Here is a 24,903-nt window from a genome sequence, read left to right on the forward strand (position 1 = left end):
GCTCAGTTGGTAAATCACGTGGGTGCTTTCACATGTGGCTCTGCCTTTGATCATGTACACCTTCCGGGTTACAGGACTGGAGCAGGTGGTGGCGGGAGGGTGCATGGGACAGGTTTTACACCGGGGGCGATTACAAGGGTAGGAGCCAGAGGGTAGGGAAGGTGGTTTGGGGATTTCATAGGGATGAACTAAGAGGTTACGAAGGTTAGGTGGACGGCGGAAAGACACTCTTGGTGGAGTGGGGAGGATTTCATGAAGGATGGATCTCATTTCAGGGCTGGATTTGAGTTAGTTGTATCCCTGCTGGAGAGCCACATTCAGAGTCTGATCCAGTCCCGGAAAGTATCCTGTCACAAGTGGGGCACTTTTGTGGTTCTTCTGTAGGAGGTTCTGGGTTTGAGGGGATGAAGAAGTGGCTCTGGTTATTTGCTTCTGTAGCAGGATGGGAGGGTAGTTGTGGGATGCATAGCTGTTTTCAGGTTGTTGGTGTAATGGTTCAGGGATTCCGGACTGGAGCAGATTCGTTTGCCACGAAGACCTAGGCTGTAGGGAAGGGACCGTTTGATGTAGAATGGGTGGCAGCTGTCATAATGGGGGTACTGTTGCTAGTTGGTGGGTTTGATGTGGACGGACGTGTGAAGCTGGCCATTGGACAGATGAAGGTCAACGTCAAGGAAAGTGGCATGGGTTTTCGAGTAGGACCAGGTGAATCTGATGGAACCAAAGGAGTTGAGGTTGGAGAGGAAATTCTGGAGTTGTTCTTCACTGTGAGTCCAGATCATGGAGATGTCATCAATAAATCTGTACCAAACTTTGGGTTGGCAGGCCTGAGTAACCAAGAAGGCTTCCTCTAAGCAACCCATGAATAGGTTGGCGTACAAGGGGGCCATCCTGGTACCCATGGCTGTTCCCTTTAATTGTTGGTATGTCTGGCCTTCAAAAGTGAAGAAGTTGTGGGTCAGGATGAAGCTGGCTAAGGTAATGAGGAAAGAGGTTTTAGGTAGGGTGGCAGGTGATTGGCATGAAAGGACGTGCTCAATCACAGCAAGGCCCTGGACGTACGGAATATTTGTGTGTAAGGAAGTGGCATCAATGGTAACAAGGATGGTTTCCAGGGTAACAGATTGGGTAGGGATTCCAGGCGTTCAAGAAAGTGGTTGGTGTCTTTGATGAAGGATGGGAGACTGCATGTAATGGGTTGAAGGTGTTGATCTACGTAGGCAGAGATACGTTCTGTGGGGGCTTGGTAACCAGCTACAATGGGGTGGCCAGGATGATTGGGTTTGTGAATTTTAGGAAGAAGGTAGAAGGTAGGGGTGCGGGGTGTTGGTGGGGTCAGGAGGTTGATGGAGTCAGGTGAAAGGTTTTGTAGGATGCCTAAGGTTCTGAGGATTCCTTGAATCTGCGCCTGGACATCAGGAATGGAATTACCTTGGCAAACTTTGTAAGTGGTGTTGTCTGAAAGCTGACACAGTCCCTCAGCCACATACTCCCGACGATCAAATACCACGGTCGTGGAACACTTGTCCACCGGAAGAATGACGATGGATCGGTCAGCCTTCAGATCACGGATAGCTTGTGCTTCAGCAGTGGTGATGTTGGGAGTAGGATTAAGGTTTTTTTAAAGAAGGATTGAGAGGCAATGCTGGAAGCAAGAAATTCCTGGACGGTTTGGTGAGGGTGATTTTGAGGAAGAGGAGGTGGGTCCCGCTGTGACGGAGGACGGAACTGTTCCAGGCAGGGTTCAATTTGGATAGTGTCTTGGGGAGTTGGATCATTAGGAGTAGGATTAGGCAGACAATTGTTAGCCTCATTTTCACAATCTGCCACCACTAAACCACTCCTGTTTCACACCTGAGGCATTTTTGACGAGAAACTAAAATGGTTATCACATGGGTGCCAAATAAAATTACTATCTATAAAAATTCAACACTCTAAGATCGCTCTAATATTCCGTTATGGAACCTTGTGGTAAGGTGACTGTATTGTTACAGTTCTGTCAAAATTCTAGAAATCCTTCATCTTATCCCATTTAGGTTAAGGATGTATAACATATGGATTTGCAACACCATTGGTTTTTGACTAGATTCTGTCCACAGTAGTGGTACGAGGCTGGCAACGAGCCTTTTGCACAGTTCCCATTGAAGGCCTTCTGGCAGAAGCATGCTACTGCTATTGCAAGTTAGGCATCAGGAACTTCTATTTAATTATGTAATAATGATTGGGTAGGCACCTGGTGATCCATGCCATCTGCCTCTGGCAATCAGAAGTCTAGACTTTAAGTGAAATGTCTCTGGGGTAGTAGAACAACTGGGAAATATTGAGGAATTGTCTTTAGATACCTCCAATCAACTGCATGCACAGATCCTTTCCCTGAACTACTCCATAGTGCATAGCTAGCTCAAACATACACCTCGACTGCTCTGTGGACCTGAAGGAAACACACACCTTAATGTCTGTAGGTGACTGTTTCTTTTAATCCTTCATGGGCATATTAATTCAGAAACCATGTACACAAATGGCTATAGAACTATTGTAGAGTTGAGTGTGTGTTTGTGTACAGTAGTAATAACAAACTCTGGTCTCTGCCAAGTGCGTTCACTGCTGAGGAGGCAATTGTCACCAAAGCCCTATAACACATTGTAGCCAAAAAGTCCCTGTTGGTCTGTGACTCATAGAGCTGTCTTCAATCTGTTAGCCATCACTATGCAAGGCAATGCCTGTCAGTGTTCAGGATCTACTATTGACCTCCTCCATTGGGTGCTGCCACCACTTTCATGTGCTCACCGTGGCACACTCCTATGCTTGTAAGCAGCTCACAGCTCGTCTTGCTGAGGAAGCAACTGTGAGTGAATTACTAGGCATTAGGATACCTGGTACTGACCTAATACGCCAAGAAATGCATCTAATCATAACAGGAAGAGAGTTTGATTGGTAAAATTTTACTACCCCCAGTAAAATCAGAAGAAAGAAAACCACTACTGAACCTTGAGGAAAGAATTTTGCCACTTTATGCAGTCTGTCGATCACACATACAAGGCTCGGTAATGATTTTCTCTTATGGCAAGAGGATCGATCTGGGTACCTCTCCTCACATTGGCCCATATATTGATGAAATACTGACACGGTGAAGCGAGTATTGGATGAATTCTAAGATTCATTAGAGAAAGCGGATTTTACCCCAGTCTGAAGTTCTGTTAATCTTTATGTTAGTGTTTATCGCAAATGTGGAGGGAAAGACTCTCACTGTAGTAAGAGCCCTGGAGGACTGCCATCTGCTTTGCACTCTGCGTTGATATATTCAGTAATTCCTTGCAGCCTTTTAGCCAATCCAGCTCCTTTAGCATCAACAGGCCTTGCCTGCTTTCTTTGTTTTTGAGACCTAATTGATGGCAATGTTTTTCCTACAGTCCTTTTAGTTTCGAGTCAGTGAGTGGAATGGAGGGGAGAGAGTGAGCTTTATCCCCCAGTAGATAACCAGCTTGCACTCCCCTCTCCCAACACACACACACACACACACACACACACACACACACACACACACTCTATCATTATTGTTTTTAAAGAAGATATCTTAAACCACCAAAAATCAAGAGGGCATTTTAAATATCTGCGCATTCCTATGTACTTGATGTTACTTTAGTCAAGTAAAGGATTGCAGCAATGCTGTGACATGCTGCTGCCATAGACCTATTCAAAAACTTTTATCGAGGAAGATTGCCAAATAGCCATACATATTTGAGAAGTTATTTTATTTTATTTTGAGTTCCAGTGTTAGCATTTCAGTATGCTGTCTTCAGGCCCAAAATGCACTTCATATGCTGGGTTAGAAGTTCAGAGGTATCGATATTGTACTGGAGGCGACAGTGTCTGGATATCTTGAATTCATTATTAGAGTTCTTCCTTCGAGTGCATAGGACACAGCTGTGTCTGTATGCACTGTCCAGTGTTACATTATTATCTAAAGGGCTGAGACATAAATGTTGGGTGGTTTTTATCCAGCATGAGTGCGGTGATGAAGAAAAAAGTGAACTTTAAGTATGAGGTGTGCACCTCAGTTTGTGCAATAAATACATGGAATTTAGCATTCAGAATGGGTTGGATAGTGTGTCGGAAAGAGGCAGCAGGAGACTGTTGCTGATTCCAAAGACATGTAGAAGCCACATCTAAAACTCTACTATTTGTGATTGGAAACCTAAATGTTTCTGGATGAAAATAAATACTTACTGTGAATAATTCCCTGTCTGCACACATGCTGAAACCTGTTGGTGGAGGAGGATTTAGAACGATATTGAACTGATTAAATACGAAGCTTATTTGAAAAAGAAAATATCGTTTGTTGGTCACTCAAATTCATACACCTGTTTGACAGATGGATGCTATTCCCAGTTGCTAACTGAAGCATTCTTATAATTACATATCCACAACACCTTTTCATTAACTTTGACGTAAATGACATTGTCTTTGTGTACAAAGATTTGGACGGATGTCATTATATCATTGTAAGCAATTCCTGGGATGTTCCAGTATTTCCTGTGGTGATAATGTGCTGACCACGATGTGATTTTTTGTCTTGGCACGCATTACTTTTCTGAACAATTGGATGATGTCACACTTGCAGAGAATGTCATTATTACATGTCCACCATCTGTGAATACAGTAAAGATGATATCTTTAAATACAAATTTTCCTCGTTCCTTGTAGAAACCCTGTGTGTCAGCAACGATGTTCACACTTGAAGGTGTCATTGTGAAATGCTGTGGATCTGCGGTACCTGGGGAAATTATCTGATGATTAAATTCAACACATATGTCTCTTAGTCCTGATTTCACTTTCATTTTGCTTTGGACGATGTATCTAATTGGAGTGAAACCTTGTACACATGTCAGAGAGTAGGCCATGAAGGTTAGTACCACAGTCAAATTGTAAATTATCATATAGGTAGAATTCAGAATTAAGTACACTTTGGCTTTGGTTAGTTTACAATTGTTGAACACACTCGAATGCTTTTTCGGACATCCCATCCCGTCTGGAGAGCCAGTATAATGAATCATTGCAGTTCTAGTTGAACTGCTGTAGAACTGAATATTCGAACAGTTCCTATGAACATAAACTTCTTGGTAATTAAATTTCTGATTTCAATACCCATAAAAAATTCAAGTGTTCTTTATCTGTCACAGGAATATGAGGCATTTCCCCTGTCACAGAAATATGAGGCATTTCCTATACCAGTTTATCTGATGAGCTTTTATTCTCTTTATGCTTAGGCTCTTATATTGAGTTATCTGTTGTACTTCAAACCAGAATTAGTTCTTGCTTAGCGTTCATGATGTGTCTTGTATCCTAAACACTCCCCATAAACATTTTTGGTGGGATACATACTCTAAAGCAGAGACTTATTCATCTGTGTTTTTACCATCCTGCTTAAGTCCAAAGTTGACACACAAACATATGTTTTGATGGTCGACCTCAATGCCATCCAGTTAGTATCTTATTTCTTGATGTATAAAGGTAAAAATATTACATGTAAGCTGGAAGCTGGTATAGGGCCTCCATCTTTCTTCTCAAATTTCCCCTCCAAGTATAGGAAACTGTTGCTCGCAATTGTTAAACCATCGTGTGTGTAGAATGAGAATTCTTATCCCATCATTATTATTAAATGTTGCTGAGGCAAAAGGCTTATGAGAGAAATATTCCTAGCAAATGATTCACAAACTGGAGCCATTATATTGAGTGACATCACTATGTGGTTTCTATCCTATCAGTTTAAGGAACCTGTAATTCTCCCATGTTACAACATTGAGCTTCTGAAATGATGTGATGTACTGAAGGTTGTTTGCATCCCTTTTGTACCATGCTGTTGTAAATTGTAGTAGTATGGCAGTTGTCTCTTGTAAAAAATCAACTGTATTCTTGTCCCGGTCAACAGTATTCAAATTGAGATGGTCTGGTGCCTGCCAAGTCACTGGCAGGTGTATCAGTTTGCTTGGCACATCTCAACATTTTTGTATCCTGGGCCTTTGTAGTGAAGATACAGATTCATTGTGATAGTATGCTCGACACTAATCATGCTAACTGCTTGTACATCCACAGGTTGTTCTGATCCTTAAAATTTATCTGAATTCTTGTCCAAAATGTGAATCCTTGAGAAGGCTTATAGTGGCCTTATGGAACCCTCATGGCTAAAGTCTGTTGTCTGTTTTGCCATTTTTATTTTCATTTTACACATATTAACATTTGCATGTAAGTTGCACTCTTTTACAGATGAATTTTTTGTACATCCATTTAAATCATCAATATCATATGAGCCGGGCATATTTCCACAACTTTACCAACTCCTAGATGTAGTTTATTGTTTGCCTTGTGGATAGTAGGAAATCGATTGTATGTCTCAAGATTGATCAGTGCAATACTCCAGGACCCTTGCCTAGATCTGTTGGTGGAAAGTAATTTCTACATCTACATCGGTACTCTGCAAATCACATTTAAGTGCCTGCAGAGGGTTTATCAAACCACCTTCACAATTCTCTATTATTCCAATCTTGTATAGCGCGTTAAGAGAATGAACACCTATATCTTTACAGACAAGCTCTGATTTCCCTTATTTTATTGTGGTGATCATTCCTCCCTATGTAGGTCAGTGTTAACAAAATATTTTCACATTTGGGGGAGAAAGTTGGTGATTGGAATTTCATGAGAAGATTCTATCAAAATGAAAAATGCCTTTCTTTTAATGATGTCCAGCCCAAATCCTGTATCATTTCTGTGACACTCTCTCCCATATTTCATGATAATACGAAACGTACTGCCTTTCTTTGAACTTTTTCGATGTACTCCATCAGTCCCATATGGTAAGGATACCACACCGTGCAGTAGTATTCTAAAAGAGTATGGACAATTGTAGTGTAGGCAGTCTCCTTAGTAGGTCTGTTACATTTTCTAAGTGTCCTGCCAATAAAATGCAGCCTTTGGTTAACCTTCCCCACAACATTTTCTATGTGTTCCTTCCAATTTAAGTTGTTCATAATTGTAATACCTAGGTATTGAGTTGAACTTGTGGCTATTACATTAGACTGATTTATCGTGTAACCAAAATTTAATGAGTTCCTTTTAGCATTCATGTGGATGTGCTCACACATTTTGTTATTTACGGTCAATTGCCACTTTTCGCTCCATTCAGATATCTTTTCTAAATTGTTTTGCAGTTGGATTTGATCTTCTGATGACTTTATTAGTTGATAAACGACAGCGTCATCTGCAAACAACCGAAGACGGCTACTCAGATTGTCTCCCAAATCCTTTATATAGATAAGGAACAGCAAAGGGCCTATAACACTACCTTGGGGACTGCCAGAAATCACTTCTGTTTTACTCAATGTTTTTCTGTCAGTTACTACAAACTGTGACCTCTGACAGAAAATCACAAATCCAGTCACTTTTCTGAGACAATATTCTATAAGCACGCAATTTCACTTTGAGCCACTTGTGTGGTACAGTGTCAAAAGCCTTCCAGAAATACGGAATCAATCTGAAATCCCTTGTCAATAACATTCAACACTTCATGCGAATAAAGAGCTAGTTGTGTTTCACAGGAACAATGTTTTCTAAACCCATGTTGACTGTGTGTCAATAGCCCATTTTATTCGAGGTAATTCATGATGTTCAAACACAATATATGTTCCAAAATCCCGCTGCATATCAATGCTAACAATATGGGCCTGTAATTTAGTTGATTACTCCTACTACCTTTCTTGAATATTGATGTGACCTGTGCGTCTTTCCAGTCCTTGGGTACGGATCTCCCGTCAAGCAAATGGTTGTATATGACTGTTAAGTATGGAGCTAATGCATCAACATACTCTGAAAAGAACCTAATTGGTATACAGTCTGGACCAGAAGACTAGCTTTTATTAGGTGATTTAAGTTGCTTCACTACTCAGAGGATATTTACTTCTACGTTACTCATGTTGGCAGCTTTTCTTGATTAGAATTCTGGAATATTTACTTCATCTTCTTTTGTGAAGGCATTTAGGAAGGCTGTGTTTAGTAACTCTACTTTGGCAGCACTGTCTTTGATAGTATCTCCATTGCTATTGCACAGAGAAGGCATTGATTGTTTCTTGCCACTAGCATACTTCACATACGACCATAATCTCTTTAGATTTTCTGCCAGGTTTTGAGACAAAGTTTCATTGTGCAAACTGTTATAAGCATCTCGCATTGAAGTCGACACTAAAATTTGAGCATCTATAAAATATCGCCAATCTTGGGGATTTCACATCTGTTTAAATTTGGCATGTTTGTTTCTGCAACAGTGTTCTAACCCATTTTGTGTACCAAGGAGGATCAGCTCCATTGTTAATTTATTTGTTATAACAATGTTTTCACAGGAACTGTGTCTAATAATACGCAGATATTCGAAAACCTAACTACCGAAGCACTCAGGTGAAACTAAATAATTTGCCCCAACTAGAAACTAGTAATATGTCACAAAATCGGTTTACTTTCCGACGTAAATGAAAATGCAAGAACAGAGGCTATTAGATATTAAATTTACACGCAGAAACTCAGGGAACTAAACTATTAAAGCACACAGATGATGTAATAAAATTTGCTAATAAAATATGTGCTTAGTAATTATGACCATTCTTTTAAAGTCAGAAGGTATGACATCACATCTAAACGTCAACTGACACATGTACGGTTATCAAGAGGGCCGTAGGCAGGAATATAAAATGAGATATGTATCAGAGTCTTGATGGCATCAAACACTGTAGAACATGTGGTTGTTGGTAAAATTGTGGCACAATTCTTGTGGTGAATTTAAATCACTGAATGAGTCAGACTAGTAGATTTTATTCCGTTTTTTACATATGCAGCACATTGAATACGAAAGGCTCCTGCAACATGTAGGTTTACAGTCCAGCATTCTTTAGATTTCCACTTTGCCCTTGGTATCATATTCTGCATGAACACCCTATGAAATTTTTTAATGAATTTTAGAAGCCAACACATGTAACTGAAGCCCTGTTCCCCTGATGTCCTGTGACATGTTCTATGAGAACCACATCTGGTTTAGAGCTTCTCTGTAATTCTTCTGTGTAAAAACCTAACAGAAATATCTCCACTTTCACTGTCCTTTAAGATGTAAGTTCTTGTGTTTGTTCGTTACACTTTGGAAACTTTAAATATCTGTATTGACCAGTTCAGTTGATAAGATTTCTCAAACACCATCTTATATTTTGAAATATGTTCCGAATCAGGGGCATTAAATTTTTGCTTGCATTGATCCACCATTTTAACACATTTGTGTACCATACTAGGGAACCCATCAGTGCTTCACAGTTGCTAAATATGTATGGGAATTGGATTACATCATGATCTCCTCCCCCCTCTCTTTGCCCATCTCCTCCTCATCCTCTTCCTCTCTGTCGATCACCTCCTTCTCCTCCCTCTATCCATCATGTCCTCCCCTCTCTCACTCCGTATCCTCCTCCCCTCTCTCTGTCCATCCCCACCTTGCCCTGTCTACAACAATCCCCCCTCTGTCTGTCTACTCTTCCTTGACTTTGACCTTGAGCCTTGTTAATTGTTATTGTAAATGAAACCTTGATTGGAAACTGAAGTCACTTAAAATGAATGAGTAAATCGGTTGGGTTTGTTGGTATGCAGGGTATGAGAGAGACTTCTCCAGCTGCTGGATCTGTGAAGATCATAGCTTCAGTGACAGTAATTCCTATGGTTTTAATCTGTGAATTACAAAGTTTCAGACAATTCAGTTGCATAGTAGTATTCTAATCGTAAGCTGATAGGCCATAAATACAACTTACCTGTGTTCTGCACAAACCAACTGCAAGGAAAGAGAAGAAAAAAAAAAGAACATTACTGTGTATACAATTTTTGTTTAAAGTTATATATAAGGGAAAAGAATACATATATATATGAGAGAAGAAGTTTGTCTGATTGTTTAAATACTTTGCTATCATAGATCTGTCCGAACCTTTACTAGAGTTTCGTGTGAATGTTTGAAGGAAATCGTTCAAGAACATTTTGAGATTTTTGTAAACAGAGTTTCCCCTTTATATATACATGTAGCATATGTCTGTCAGAATTTTTATTAGAGTATATATTATGTCCATTCAAACTTTATACTATCATGCAGAAATCGGTCTAAAACTTTTCAAGATGTTTTATAACAATATTAGACAATGACTTGTCTTCATAGAGTAATATAGATTTAGAAGCCCATTATCCTAAACATCCTTAATTTTGTTTTTATCAGTGCTATTTAGTACGCTTATACTGCCGAATTATTTGTGGAAGAATATCTAGAACCACAAAGATTAAAACACATACACGTGTGGTTTTTATCGTTCTGTACAAATGTTCCATGGTACTCAGTTTCAGATGGGAGAATGTTGAGTAGTAGTGTATTCCAGTCCTTGAAATACATACTGTAAGATTCACCTTATAATATAATAAAAAATATATGATACAATAATATAAATGTTTAGATGTATGGAAATAATGAGATTAATTCTTAGGCGCTTTGACAAACACAATAAGCTGGGCTCTGCTTATAAATGGGTTCATATTAGTTGTGCATCGACGAAGTAGTCTTTCTCTTGTTGTAGATTTATGCTTACCAATTAATAATACTATGTCTGATCGCCGTATCCACCTACAAAATCATGACCGTGTCTACGACATTGTAATCGGATCTTCATTGTAACTCCGAAGTACACAGGTGGGCTTCTTGGATTTTTATATATTACAGTACCACTTGGAATAATAACTCATATATTGTTTCAGTTAGTAAAATAATGTTGTATTTTTCCTTTGATGCACATAAAAAATACAGACTTTTTACTTATTCTCACAACCAAAATGGCAGATTACACTCCAAAATAACATGCATCTACCTTCATTTATTAACAGAGAGTGAGTCCTTCCTCTTACCGAGAAACAGGAAAAACATCTTTTGTTTTTTAACACTTAGCAATCAAAAATACATAATGGTAGTCACAGGCTCTATGCTGGGCTACCGATTCCCCGCTTCTCTTTGCCTTTGAAGAAATCAAAAAAATGAAAACAAGAAATGGGAAAGGTACATCACAACCTGCATGGTCGATTTGATTGTTGCCTGGGCAACAATTGATCCCTCTCCACAGCAATTATTCAAACACCCATGCAGCATCCGTTCCACTCTTTACTTTCCCAGGTAGGGCCAGGGAAATTTGGAATATGTATCTATAACCATTAAAATATATTTAAATCCTTTATTTGCTCATGCTTATCGTGTGACATCTATTATTACCGCCAATATTTATAAAAATATTGGGAATCCGATATATTGATATTTAGAAGATTATTGTTATCAATAAAATTATTGATATATCGATGAAAAAAACATTGGCCCATAAAAATATCAGCCGTACATTGCAAATGTACGGCCGGGTTTAGAGCTGTATGTTTATGTATGGTATTGATTTATTGTTAGATATTCTGTTCATCAAGAAGCTAGCAGCCTGCTTATCTCTTAGAGTAAGAATTGAGAGGAAAATTACATTCGTGCTTGGCGATAATGACTTTGCTAACAATGGTAACTGCATGTAAGTGGCATGTAAAAGGTGTCCGGTGGGTATATCATTCAGTTTCATCACATATCAGATCTGTCCAAAACACTTCATGTTGACTTCCTTGTTTCTTTTTATTTTTTATTTCTGCGCCCCGTTTTTTTTCGTTTCTGCAAATGTCGGCGACCTAGCAGTAGTAATGTCAAAATTGTGTAGTGAAATTAAACGTTGCAGTTTCTGTTGTTAGCCAATCACAGCAGCATTCACCCTCAAAGCTCTTGGCTTACTGCATAGACCAATCTTGTTGTTTAGATTTTTGTTCATCTTTTTCAGAAACTGTCAATAAAATTCTTTAGAGCTGTTACAGCATTGTAAATATGTAAAATTGTCCAAAGTTTCGACCACTGTTGTAAGTGGTCTTCCTCAGGGCTTGCACTGAGCTGACACCTGTTTTATTTTAACAACGCTGACTCCTATTTTATTTTAACAGTGCCTGAGCTCTTTTATTGACAGTGATAATGGCCACGGGAGTCTACGCCTATATTTTCAGCAACTGTTTTTGAATAATGCTGATGTGAAGAAATAGCACACCAGTTGCATTAAAAATTGTTTTTTAACCCAACTGGTGTGCTAGTTCTTCACATTGGAAATCTTGTTATTCCATTCACACTGTCATCCCTGAATGGAACCGGACTACTTTGTGCCATCAAATTGCTTCGCACAGTCAAAGAGAAAGACTGGACGTGATGAAAGCTTAAAAAGTAGTAAGACTGCTTCACACAGTGAAAGTAATATTATGTTGTACTACAATTACAAAAGAAAAGTTTCAAATATTTACTAAAAATACAAAAAAAGTAATATAAATTAAAAATATCGGCACTTGATATTATTGCCATTTTAATATTTGGTGAAAAAGATTTTGCTGATATTTTATCAACAGCTGTAATATCTTTGAGATCTGCCTGCCATAAATCAGCAAGGCCTAATATCTATGAGATCTGCCTGCCATACATCAGCACGTCCACACGAGAATGTTTCACACACTTGTTTGTGGAGTTACTGTTGTCTCCATAACAATTGTTCAACAATGCATCTTTCTTGAGGATCTGAAATGACTGATAAGATTTCATTCATGTGAGCTGTATTCCCTGCAGTGGTTGATATTGTGAGCAATCATTTTCATTATATTATTTTGTTGGGATCGTCATAATACATACAGGGTGAGTCACATACGACCCTTTTATAATCTTGGCCATCACATGACATTGGGATCCACTACATGGGTCTACTAATAACTCAGTGCCCAACCATCTGATAACCGAGATGTTGTTGCTGCTGCTGCTACTCATATGTACACCATCAAAGACACCATCCTGATAAAAATGTTTTTTGGCACCTGGAGCAACACTGTTCAGGAAACTGGTAATCTTCTTCTCCAAGTAATGGACACAGGTCATCCTAGGACCAGACGTAATCCATAGAGGTCATGATTCTTGAAACTGTTCACCAGTCACCTCGGCAAATTACTCATAATATTGCAAGGCAGTTCCAGATATCTCAAAGACTGCTTGTTGAATTTGCATGATGAAGAATGGCATCAGTGTAATTACACATTAACCCAACACCAGCATAAGACCATATTCAAAAAATACAGTTTTGTGAATGGCTTTTGCACCATGTGAAAGATAATGAACATTTTGTAAATAACATGGTATGGACAGATGAATGTAGCGGCACTCGTGAAGGTGTGTTGAAGATCTACAACAGCCATTATTGGTCAGAACACAACCATATGTCTTCATAGAACATGGCTTTGGCATGTTTTGGCATAAACCCATGGGTTGGAAGTATGGGAAGAGTGCTTTTGGGCTCTTACCTATTGCCAAATAAGTTTAATATCCTTCTGTATCATATGTTTCTTTGCAATACTTCGCCTAATGCATTAGAAAACGTTCCACATGGTGTTCGGCAACAGCTATGGCTTTAGCATGATGGTGCACTACCACACTTTGGAATGAATGTGTGTAACTGTGTAAATGAAGCATTTGTACGGCAGTGGATTGGCCATGGAGGTCCAGTGTTCTGGCCTCAATGTTCCCCACTCCTTAATCCACTAGATTTTTATTTGTGAGGATACTTAAAGGAACAAGTTTATAGCACTCCACATAGCTCATGTGGATGCTGCTTTGGCAATAGTTGATGCCAGTGTCCTGCATAGGTTTGAGCAAAGTATGATCCAGGAAGTGGCAAAGTATTAGCAAATGAGAGGTGATGGGTTTGATCATCTTTTCTAAAGTGGATATAGCTTGTATGTGTATGTACTGGCTGACTGATGTCAAACATATAGAATAGAATTATTGTGCATAGCACAATGTGCAATCTAGTTCAGCCTGTCTACTGTGTTTTTTGCACATCATTGGATACAGACACGGTTAATGTATCAACTATTATTTTCTGTCAGCTTTACTTGTGTTGTGGAGGAAACACAGTGATCATTTGTGTCTGTAGGAAGTTCATCTTATGTCTTAATGTTTAAATAAAGGTAACAGTAACAGAAAGAAGATACCACATCGTGGAGCTGTTAATTTGGTACAGTTTGATGCTTTAAATTGAAAAGAAAAAAGTTTGTCGTGAACGCAACTTCAACTTTGGTGAGTCTGCCTATCTGTTCTCCATGGCTTTGCTCATCTCACTGAACTAATGGGACAGCTCTGGCACTGCACGTGAGTGAAAGGGAATGGGAAAGTGAAAAGAAAAGTGAAGGTGGAAATGAAGAAATTAAAGAGATTGTGTGGGGATTTTCATAAGTACATGGGCAAAAAAACTTACCTTTGGCTGGACCCATGTTGCAGAGAGGGGCTCTGAAAGTCTGTAAAGAGCATGGGCATACAGAGTTTAAGGCATCCACGACATGCCTGGACGATTTAAAAGCTAGATACAACATTGTATGGGGAAGCTAAGGATGTGCAGTAAATGTAGCAACAGAATGGAATACAATACTGCACAAACTAATGATAAATTATGACCAAAAAGATTTGTCCACTGCCAATGAAAAGGGTTTATTTTATCATGTGCCACCTACAAAATCTGAAGTAATTTGAGAAAAGTACATCAGTGAAAAATGTCCAAGGAATGACTTGCTATACTGCTGCATGGAAACATGTTTGGTGAAATGGAGAAGCCACTGGTGATTGAGAAGGTGGCAAAACCCCCATGTTTCAAAAACACAGGCATCAGTAAGTTTCCAGTCAAATGGCTAAACAATGAAAAGGCATAGATGGTGTTTGTGTCTTATGGAACAGTGGCGGAGCTTTTTCAGTGCCAAAATTAAAAAAGGAAATTGCCAAGTTCTCCTTTTCCTAGACAATGCATCCAGAAAACTGAAATTCAAGTTATCCAATGTGTAATTGACTGGTTCCTACCTGGTTCAACTATCCTCACATGACGAATGGAGTAGAAGGTTAAGTACACATTCAAGTCCCAGTACAGATGATTATTGATGTAGTCGTATTCTTAGTGATGAAGATGCCAAAAGTGCATATCCTCTAGTACAGTCAGTTTCTATACTGGATGCAGTAAATTGGATTTGTTTGGCAGTAAGGGAAATAAAGTCCAAAACTGTCATTAAATGCTTCAACAAAATGGGGCATGGAAGACATGAACAAGATGCTTCTGTACTCTTCAAAGCTCAAGAAATTTCTGCAGCAAGTGCTGAATTAATTCAAATGCAAAACATGATATGTAGTCTCGATGACTGAATTTGAAGTGATGACTTTCTGTCAACTCGCTCCACTTCTACTTCGGCAATAGGAGTAATAGAAATCCAGAACACAGAAGACAATGAGAAGGGAAGAAAGAAGAATAGGAGCAAAGTAAAGTCCATAGAAAAATTAATGCACCTGAAGAAGCTGTTGCAAGCATAAACAATGTTATGCAATTTTCAGCACATACAAATTCTCTCAAGCTGTTGGAATATCCTGTGGTGTAAAATATTGCTTAAAAAACAATTTTTAACAGGAAAATGTTTATCAAATAAACAAGGGAATGAGACGTGTATGCAGATTGAAAGATACAGTAAAAATACAGATATGCTGTACCACATATCAGTATTGTAATGGTCTGGTGTTCTAAGGCACATCAACTGTGTGGAAGTAAAGATATCTAAATAGGTGCATAGTTACAGATTTGTGTGTTTTGTGTGATCCGGAAACTTGTCCAATTTGGAAAACTTTTTTTAGTCCCATGTGATTCCATTTTGAGCAAGTTTTATTGTATTATTATTATTTTCATTTTAATTTTAATTTTCTGTGGCATTTTTTAAAACCAGTTAATAGAACATAAAATTTGGAGAAGTGTAAATAATGTTTTGATATTTAAGAAGAAAATAATAGAAGATAGGACACATTATAGATGACTGGGGATGAATACCTTGGAAACTGTTGCTTTGAGGTGATGACTGCCAGTCACAATTCTTAACATTAATAGTTAGGAGTAGAGGAGGCACTGTGCATTGGCTATGTGGTTGATACTCAAGCAGTGTATCGGTTTAGTCCATTATTATTATTATTATTATTATCTTTACTTTCTCAGACGTTAAGTCTGGTTAAAAATGGAGTGACGCGGACCTTTATCAAGCGTCACTTCCTTTTAGCTGTACGGTACATGTTATATTGCATTTAGGAACTTTCGGGTAATTGAACATGTATCAATAATTACGGATTTCAGTAGTTGTATATATATGTTTGGATGTAGCTGTATTGCATTCATGTATTGGTGGATATTGTGTGGTATGACTCCTGTAGTTGATAGTATAATTGGTATGATGTCAACTTTATCCTGATGACACATGTCTTTGACTTCCTCAGCCAGTTGGATGTATTTTTCAATTTTTTCTCCTGTTTTCTTTTGTATATATGTTGTATTGGGTATGGATATTTCGATTAGTTGTGTTAATTTCTTCTTTTTATTGGCGAGTATGATGTCAGGTTTGTTATGTGGCGTTGTTTTATCTGTTATAATGGTTCTGTTCCAGTATAATTTGTATTCATCATTCTCCAGTACATTTTGTGGTGCATACTTGTATGTAGGAACGTGTTGTTTTATAAGTTTATGTTGTAAGGCAAGCTGTTGATGTATTATTTTTGCGACATTGTCGTGTCTTCTGGGGTATTCTGTATTTGCTAGTATTGTACATCCACTTGTGATGTGATCTACTGTTTCTATTTGTTGTTTACAAAGTCTGCATTTATCTGTTGTGGTATTAGGATCTTTAATAATATGCTTGCTGTAATACCTGGTGTTTATTGTTTGATCCTGTATTGCAATCATGAATCCTTCTGTCTCACTGTATATATTGCCTTTTCTTAGCCATGTGTTGGATGCGTCTTGATCGATGTGTGGCTGTGTTAGATGATACGGGTGCTTGCCATGAAGTGTTTTCTTTTTCCAATTTACTTTTTTCGTATCTGTTGATGTTATGTGATCTAAAGGGTTGTAGAAGTGGTTATGAAATTGCAGTGGTGTAGCCGATGTATTTATATGAGTGATTGCCTTGTGTATTTTGCTATTTTCTGCTCGTTCTAGAAAGAATTTTCTTAAATTGTCTACCTGTCCAGAATGTAGGTTTTTTATGTCGATAAATCCCCTTCCTCCTTCCTTTCTGTTTAATGTGAATCTTTCTGTTGCTGAATGTATGTGATGTATTCTATATTTGTGGCATTGTGATCGTGTAAGTGTATTGAGTGCTTCTAGGTCTGTGTTACTCCATTTCACTACTCCAAATGAGTAGGTCAATATTGGTATGGCTTAAGTATTTATAGCTTTTGTCTTGTTTCTTGCTGTCAATTCTGTTTTCAGTATTTTTGTTAGTCTTTGTCTATATTTTTCTTTTAGTTCTTCTTTAATATTTGTATTATCTAATCCTATTTTTTGTCTGTATCCTTGATATTTATAGGCATCTGTTTTTTCCATCGCTTCTATGCAGTCGCTGTGGTCATCCAATATGTAATCTTCTTGTTTAGTGTGTTTTCCCTTGACTATGCTATTTTTCTTACATTTGTCTGTTCCAAAAGCCATACTTATATCATTGCTGAATCCTTCTGTTATCTTTAGTAATTGGTTGAGTTGTTGATTTGTTGCTGCCAGTAGTTTTAGATTATCCATGTATAGCAAATGTGTGATTTTGTGCCAGTATGTTCCAGTAATATTGTATCCATAATTTGTGTTATTTAGCATGTTGGATAGTGGGTTCAGAGCAAGGCAGAACCAGAAAGGACTTAATAAGTCTCCTTGGTATATTCCACGCTTAATCTGTATTGGCTGTGATGTGATATTATTAGAGTTTGTTTGGATATTAAGTGTGGTTTTCCAGTTTTTCATAACTATGTTTAGGAACTGTATCAATTTAGGATCTACTTTGTATATTTCCAATATCTGTAGTAACCATGAGTGGGGTACACTATCAAAAGCTTTTTGGTAATCAATGTATGCGTAGTGTAGTGACCTTTGTTTAGTTTTAGCTTGATATGTCGCCTCTGTATCTATTATCAGTTGCTCTTTACATCCTCGTGCTCCTTTGCAACAGCCTTTTTGTTCTTCATTTATAATTTTGTTCTGTGTTGTATGTGTCATTAATTTCTGTGTTATGACTGAAGTTAATATTTTGTAGATTGTTGGTAGGCATGTTATGGGACAATATTTAGCTGGTTTTGCTGTGTCTGCTTGATCTTTAGGTTTCAGATAGGTTATTCCATGTGTAAGTGTATCAGGGAATGTGTATGGGTCTGCAATGTAACTGTTAAATAATTTAGTTAGATGTGAATGTGTTGAGGTGAACTTCTTTAGCCAGAAATTTGCTATTTTATCATTTCCAGGGGCTTTCCAATTGTGCGTAGAATTAATTGCTCGGGTGACTTCATGTTGCAAAATTATCACTTCAGGCATTTGTGGTATCATCTTGTATGAGTCTGTTTCTGCTTGTATCCACCGTGCATGGCTGTTATGTTGTACCAGGTTTGACCATATGTTGCTCCAGAAGTGTTCCATGTCTGTTATGTTTGGTGGATTGCCTATTTTAATGTGTGTGTTATCTATTGTCTGGTAAAATTTCTTTTGGTTTGTGTTGAATGTTTGGTTTTGTTTCCTTCTATTTTCACTTTTTTTGTATCTTCTAAGTCGTTTGGCCATTGCTTGTAACTTCTGCTTCTTTTCATCTAATTGCTCTATTGCTTCTTGTTGTGAGATTTTACCTAACCTTTTTCATTTTTTGTCTGATATTTCATTTCTTATAAATTGTGTTAGCTGTCCGATGTCTTTTCTCAGTTTTTCTATTCTGATCTGTAGCCTGTGTTGCAATGCTGGTTTTGTGGGTTTCTTCTGTGTGTTGGTTGGTTCTGATCTCTGCCTAGTGTGTATATTTAGTGTAGTGAGTGCTCCTACATAAACAAGTATTTGTAACTCTTCCATTGTTGTATTTTCATTTATTTTGTTGTGTATGATTGTGTTGATAGTTGTTATTGTTGTTTCGACTTGTGGGTTATTTGGTGGTCTATGCAAGAATGGTCTAATGTCTGTATTTGTGTCTTTGTACTCTATATATGTCAGCTGAAATTTCTCTTCTATATCTAACATGTGTGTCACTGTGTGTTCTATTTGTGCTTGTTCTGGTGGCTGTCTTAAATGTCGTTTTCCTCTGATTGTTTAATTGATGTGTGTTGTTCTTTGTTTGTTTGCTCTGGGATGTTTGAGTCCATTACTGTATTTTCTTCTTCTTCTGATTGCACATTATTTTGTTCTCGTATTTGTTGTACTTGTTGTTTGATGTTTTCTAATTCTGACTGGGGTATCCTGTTATTTTTGATTATTACACGGATCTGATCAGCTAGTCGTTGTTCTGTTAAAAATTTTAATTCTGGGTATCTGGTAATAAATGTTGTGTATACTTGTGATCTGTATCCAGTTGTGTTGGTTCCTAGGTTTGTTGCTTGGTAATAACAAAACATGAGGTGTCGATTAACTTCATCTGACCATCTCATCCTCTGTCTTTGTTTTCCTTCTAGGGTGGTTGCAGGAAGCATATCCTGCAAAACACCTCTATTTGGATTTAAATCATTTTCCAGTTGGCTAGCAGTGTCGTTACCATTGTGGACAGGCATAGGGTTCAAGCTTCGTCCCCGACCATGACGGCGCTTGCCCAAGGCATCTTTAGTTCTGTCCTGAACCAAGTAATCACACTAAAAGGGGGGTTAGCCCTATTAGTGGTTTGTTCTTTTCGTCGCCTTTTACGACCGGCAGAACATACCGGAGGCCTATTCTTTTCACGGGCCTCCACGGGGTTTATTATTATTGTTATTATTATTATTATTATTATTATTATTATTATTATTATTTCTCTTTCCTGTCTCAGATGTTATCGCATATGTTACATTGCATTCAGGAACATTCGGGTAATTGAACATGTATCAATAATTACAGATTTCTGTAGTTGTATATATATGTGTGGATGTAGCTGTATTGCATTGATGTACTGGTGGATAATGTGTAGTATGACTCCTGTAGTTGATAGTATAATTGGTATGATGTCAACTTTATCCTGATGCCACATGTCTTTGACTTCCTCAGCCAGTTGGATGTATTTTTCAATTTTTTCTCCGGTTTTCTTTTGTATATTTGTTGTATTGGGTATGGATATTTCGATTAGTTGTGTTAATTTCTTCTTTTTATTGGTGAGTATGATGTCAGGTTTGTTATGTGGCGTTGTTTTATCTGTTATAATGGTTCTGTTCCAGTATAATTTGTATTCCAATACATTTTGTGGTGCATACTTGTATGTGGGAACGTGTTGTTTTATTAGTTTATGTTGTATGGCAAGTTGTTGATGTATTATGTTTGCTACATTGTCATTTCTTCTGGGGTATTCTGTATTTGCTAGTATTTTACATCCGCTTGTGATGTGGTCTACTGTTTCTATTTGTTGTTTGCAAAGTCTGCATTTATCTGTTGTGGTATTGGGATCTTTAATAATATGCTTGCTGTAATATCTGGTGTTTATTGTTTGATCCTGTATTGCAATCATGAATCCTTCCATCTCACTGTATATGTTTCCTTTTCTTAGCCATGTGTTGGATGCGTCTTGATTGATGTGTGGCTGTGTTAGATGATACGGGTGCTTACCATGTAGTGTTTTCTTTTTCCAATTTACTTTCTTTGTATCTGTTGCTATTATGTGATCCAAAGGGTTGTAGAAGTGGTTATGAAATTGCAATGGTGTAGCCGATGTATTTATATGAGTGATTGCTTTGTGAATTTTGCTAGTTTCTGCTCATTCCATAAAGAATTTTCTTAAATTGTCTACCTGTCCAGAATGTAGGTTTTTTATGTCAATAAATCCCCTTCCTCCTTCCTTTCTGTTTAATGTGAATCTTTCTGTTTCTGAATGTATGTGATGTATTCTGTATTTGTGGCATTGTGATCATGTAAGTGTATTGAGTGGTCTGTGTTACTCCAGTTCACTACTCCAAATGAGTAGGTCAATATTGGTATAGCATAAGTATTTATAGCTTTTGTCTTGTTTCTTGCTGTCAATTCTGTTTTCAGTATTTTTGTAGTCTTTGTCTATAATTTTTCTTTTAGTTCTTCTTTAATGTTTGTATTATCTATTCCTATTTTTTGTCTGTATACTAGATATTTATAGACATCTGTTTTTTCCATCGCTTCTATACAGTCGCTGTGGTTATCCAATATGTAATCTTCTTGTTTAGTGTGTTTTCCCTTGACTATGCTATTTTTCTTACATTTGTCTTTTCCAGAGGCCATATTTATATCATTGGTGAATACTTCTGTTATCTTTAGTAATTGGCTGAGTTGTTGATTTGTTGCTGCCAGCAGTTTTAAATCATCCATGTATAGCAAATGTGTGATTTTGTGTTGGTATGTTCCAATAATATTGTATCCATAATTTGTATTATTTAGCATGTTGGTTAGTGGATTCAGAGCAAGGTAGAACCAGAAAGGACTTAATGAGTCTCCTTGGTATATTCCACACTTAATCTGTATTGGCTGTGATGTGATATTACTTGAATTTGTTTGGATATTAAGTGTGGTTTTCCAAATTTTCATTACTATGTTTAGGAACTGTATCAATTAAGGATCTACTTCGTATATTTCCAATATTGGTAGAAACCATGAGTGGGGTACACTATCAAAAGCTTTGTAGTGTAGCGACCTTTGTTTATTTTTAGCTTGATATGTCACCTCTGCATCTATTATCAGTTGCTCTTTACATCCTCGTGCTCCTTTGCAACAGCCTTTTTGTTCTTCATTTATAATTCTGTTCTGAGTTGTATGTGTCATTAATTTCTGTGTAATGACTGAAGTTAATATTTTGTATATTGTTGGTAGGCATGTTATGGGGCGATATTTTGCTGGGTTTGCTGTGTCTGCTTGGTCGTTAGGTTTCAGATAAGTTATTCCATGTGTAAGTGTATCAGGGAATGTGTATGGGTCTGCAATGTAACTGTTAAATAATTTAATATAATAGAGGGAAACATTCCACGTGGGAAAAATATAGCTAAAAACAAAGATGATGTGACTTACCGAACGAAAGCGCTGGCAGGTCGATAGACACACAAACAAACACAAACACACACACAAAATTCAAGCTTTCGCAACAAACTGTTGCCTCATCAGGAAAGAGGGAAGGAGAGGGAAAGACGAAAGGATGTGGGTTTTATGGGAGAGGGTAAGCAGTCATTCCAATCCCGGGAGCGGAAAGACTTACCTTGGGGGAAAAAAAGGACAGGTATACACTTGCACACACACACACATATCCATCCACACATATACAGACACAAGCAGACATCTCACAAGCAGACATATTTAAAGACAAAGAGTTTGGGCAGAGATGTCAGTCGAGGCCGAAGTGAAGAGGCAAAGATGATGTTGAATGACAGGTGAGGTATGAGTGGCGGCAACTTGAAATTAGCGGAGATTGAGGCCTGGTGGGTAACGGGAAGAGAGGATATACTGAAGAGCAAGTTCCCATCTCCGGAGTTCGGATGGGTTGGTGTTGGTGGGAAGTATCCAGATAACCCGGACAGTGTAACACTGTGCCAAGATGTGCTGGCCGTGCACCAAGGCATGTTTAGCCACAGGGTGATCCTCATTACCAACAAACACTGTCTGCCTGTGTCCATTCATGCGAATGGACAGTTTGTTGCTGGTCATTCCCACATAGAATGCATCACAGTGTAGGCAGGTCAGTTGGTAAATCACGTGGGTGCTTTCACATGTGGCTCTGCCTTTGATCGTGTACACCTTCCGGGTTATAGGACTGGAGTAGGTGGTGGAGGGAGGGTGCATGGGACAGGTTTTACACCGGGGGTGGTTACAAGGATAGGAGCCAGAGGGTAGGGAAGGTGGTTTGGGGATTTCATAGGGATGAACCTTCGTAACCTGTTAGTGGCAGGAGTTGGTCAGATTTTTCTCTCCACAGAAAAGCCCTGGGAGCCCCTAGTTCAATTGCCAAGCTATGTACTGGCCCGAGCCGTATACCTTCACTTGTCAAATTGTTTCACAGCTTCATTACTTTCAGTGCCTCAATTTTACCACTCCTACATACTTCCTTACTTCAATCAAATTTCTGGCTGATGTCAGTAATTCCAGAAGAACTGCTTCTTGACTGAGGGATTGATGACCATGCTGTTTAGTCCCTTAAACCCCATCCGATTGACAAAAGAAATGTATTTAAAGAAACTTTCTGTGATGCATCAGAATGTTAATGACTTACCTATTCACGCAATGTAGAATGTCAAAAGTTGTATTATGTATGCTGAAGCACTATGTGAATATTGGACTCCAAATGTTAAACATTGGAGACTACAAATTAGCAGCCCATTCCTGAAGGGAAAATATGCAGAAAGGAGGGATTGCTCAACTCTTTTGGAAGTATTAGCTTCTGCTTAGATCTATAGTTGGAAGACTTTTCCTGTGAATTGCTACCACAAGAATGTATAAAATTATCAGTACTGATCTAGTAGTGTTTTTTTTTCCTTTCATTTTCAAATACATATGTGTGAGATAAATTTTTAAGTAGAGCCGGTAGTCAAATGAGCACTGTGTAGGGAGCAAGGAATGTGTGTGTGTGTGTGTGTGTGTGTGTGTGTGTGTGTGTGTGTGTGTGTGTGTTTCTCATATAGCTTGAGAAAGGAATTTCATTCCGAAAGCTAGCAAACAAACCTCTTGTTTGTGTATCTGTCGACAACGCAGCACTTATGCCTTTCGGTAAATCGTTCCTTTATTCCTAAATAATTCTTTATTATTAACCAGAACTTTCCATGCATTATTATAATTTTAAGTACATTAATACATAATTTACCGACTTTTTTAATTTTGTATTTCTCTCTCTCTCTCTCTCTCTCTGTTGGCATGCGACTTTTCTGTAGGAAAGTTATTAGAAAGCCAGCCATGAATAGATTTGCTTGAGTGTTTTATGGAGACAAAGGAGAACCCTCACCTCCAAAGTTGACTGTAATGTCAACTCCTTGCTGACAGAGTAAAGTCTGGTGCTGTATCTGTGTACCACCTGTCTCAGCCCTATGCAATCTTTTCTTTTCTCTGTTTTATTATTACCATTATTAGTGTGAACAATTTCAACATAATTTAATCTCACTCTTCAATTATAAGAAAAATCTAAGGAAAATAAACATAGAGGTAAAGATAAATACAGCAACACTGAAGGACAAAGGTTGTAAGAAAGGGGTGTACTGCAGAACAGGTAAACTCGTAGTCATAAATTTAATGATGAAATGGAAATTTGTGTAAATGGAAGCTGTATTACAAGAGAAGGAACCCTGCATCCAAAGCATTGTGTCACCTTTTATTTCTTTTCTTCTCAATGTGTGCTGAAACTTAGTAAGTGGAATTTTTTTTACAATCCAGATACGGGTGTAGTAAATTTTTGTTACATTTTTTTTTGCAGGTCTGCCTGCACAAATTGCATCTAAGTTCAAATGTGGAATGCCACAGTTTTGGCATAAAGTTTTAGATATGTGGATTGTCTACACTGACAGTATTGAAGGTAATTAATTTTTAAGCTAATTTTGGCATCTACTGTTTAATTTTACAAAACTAAATGGCAGAATTAATAGTTAAGACCCATACCTGTGTATTTCACAGACATGATCGAAATTAATAAAATAGAGTGTACAGTTTTTGGATCAGATAACTGTTGGACATTTAGGAGTAGAAGTTAAGGTAAAATGTATGTCCTTTGAAGCGCATGTTGAAGAAGAAGAAGAAGAAGAAGAAAACATTAAATATGACTGTAGGG

General features: G+C 37.9%; 1 protein-coding gene across 2 annotated transcripts in view; it reads left to right on the plus strand.

The window, feature by feature from the left end:
• Positions 1-24,903, plus strand: part of LOC126213286 (uncharacterized) — a 292,020-nt gene that overhangs the window by 162,642 nt on the left and 104,475 nt on the right. For both annotated transcript variants that reach the window (XR_007541132.1, XM_049940953.1), the window contains one exon: positions 24,553-24,651. The gene's annotated coding sequence lies outside the window, so the exon portion shown is untranslated. The remainder of the gene's footprint in view (positions 1-24,552; positions 24,652-24,903) is intronic.

Source organism: Schistocerca nitens, chromosome 11 (assembly GCF_023898315.1).
Source record: "Schistocerca nitens isolate TAMUIC-IGC-003100 chromosome 11, iqSchNite1.1, whole genome shotgun sequence".
Lineage (NCBI taxonomy): Eukaryota > Metazoa > Arthropoda > Insecta > Orthoptera > Acrididae > Schistocerca > Schistocerca nitens.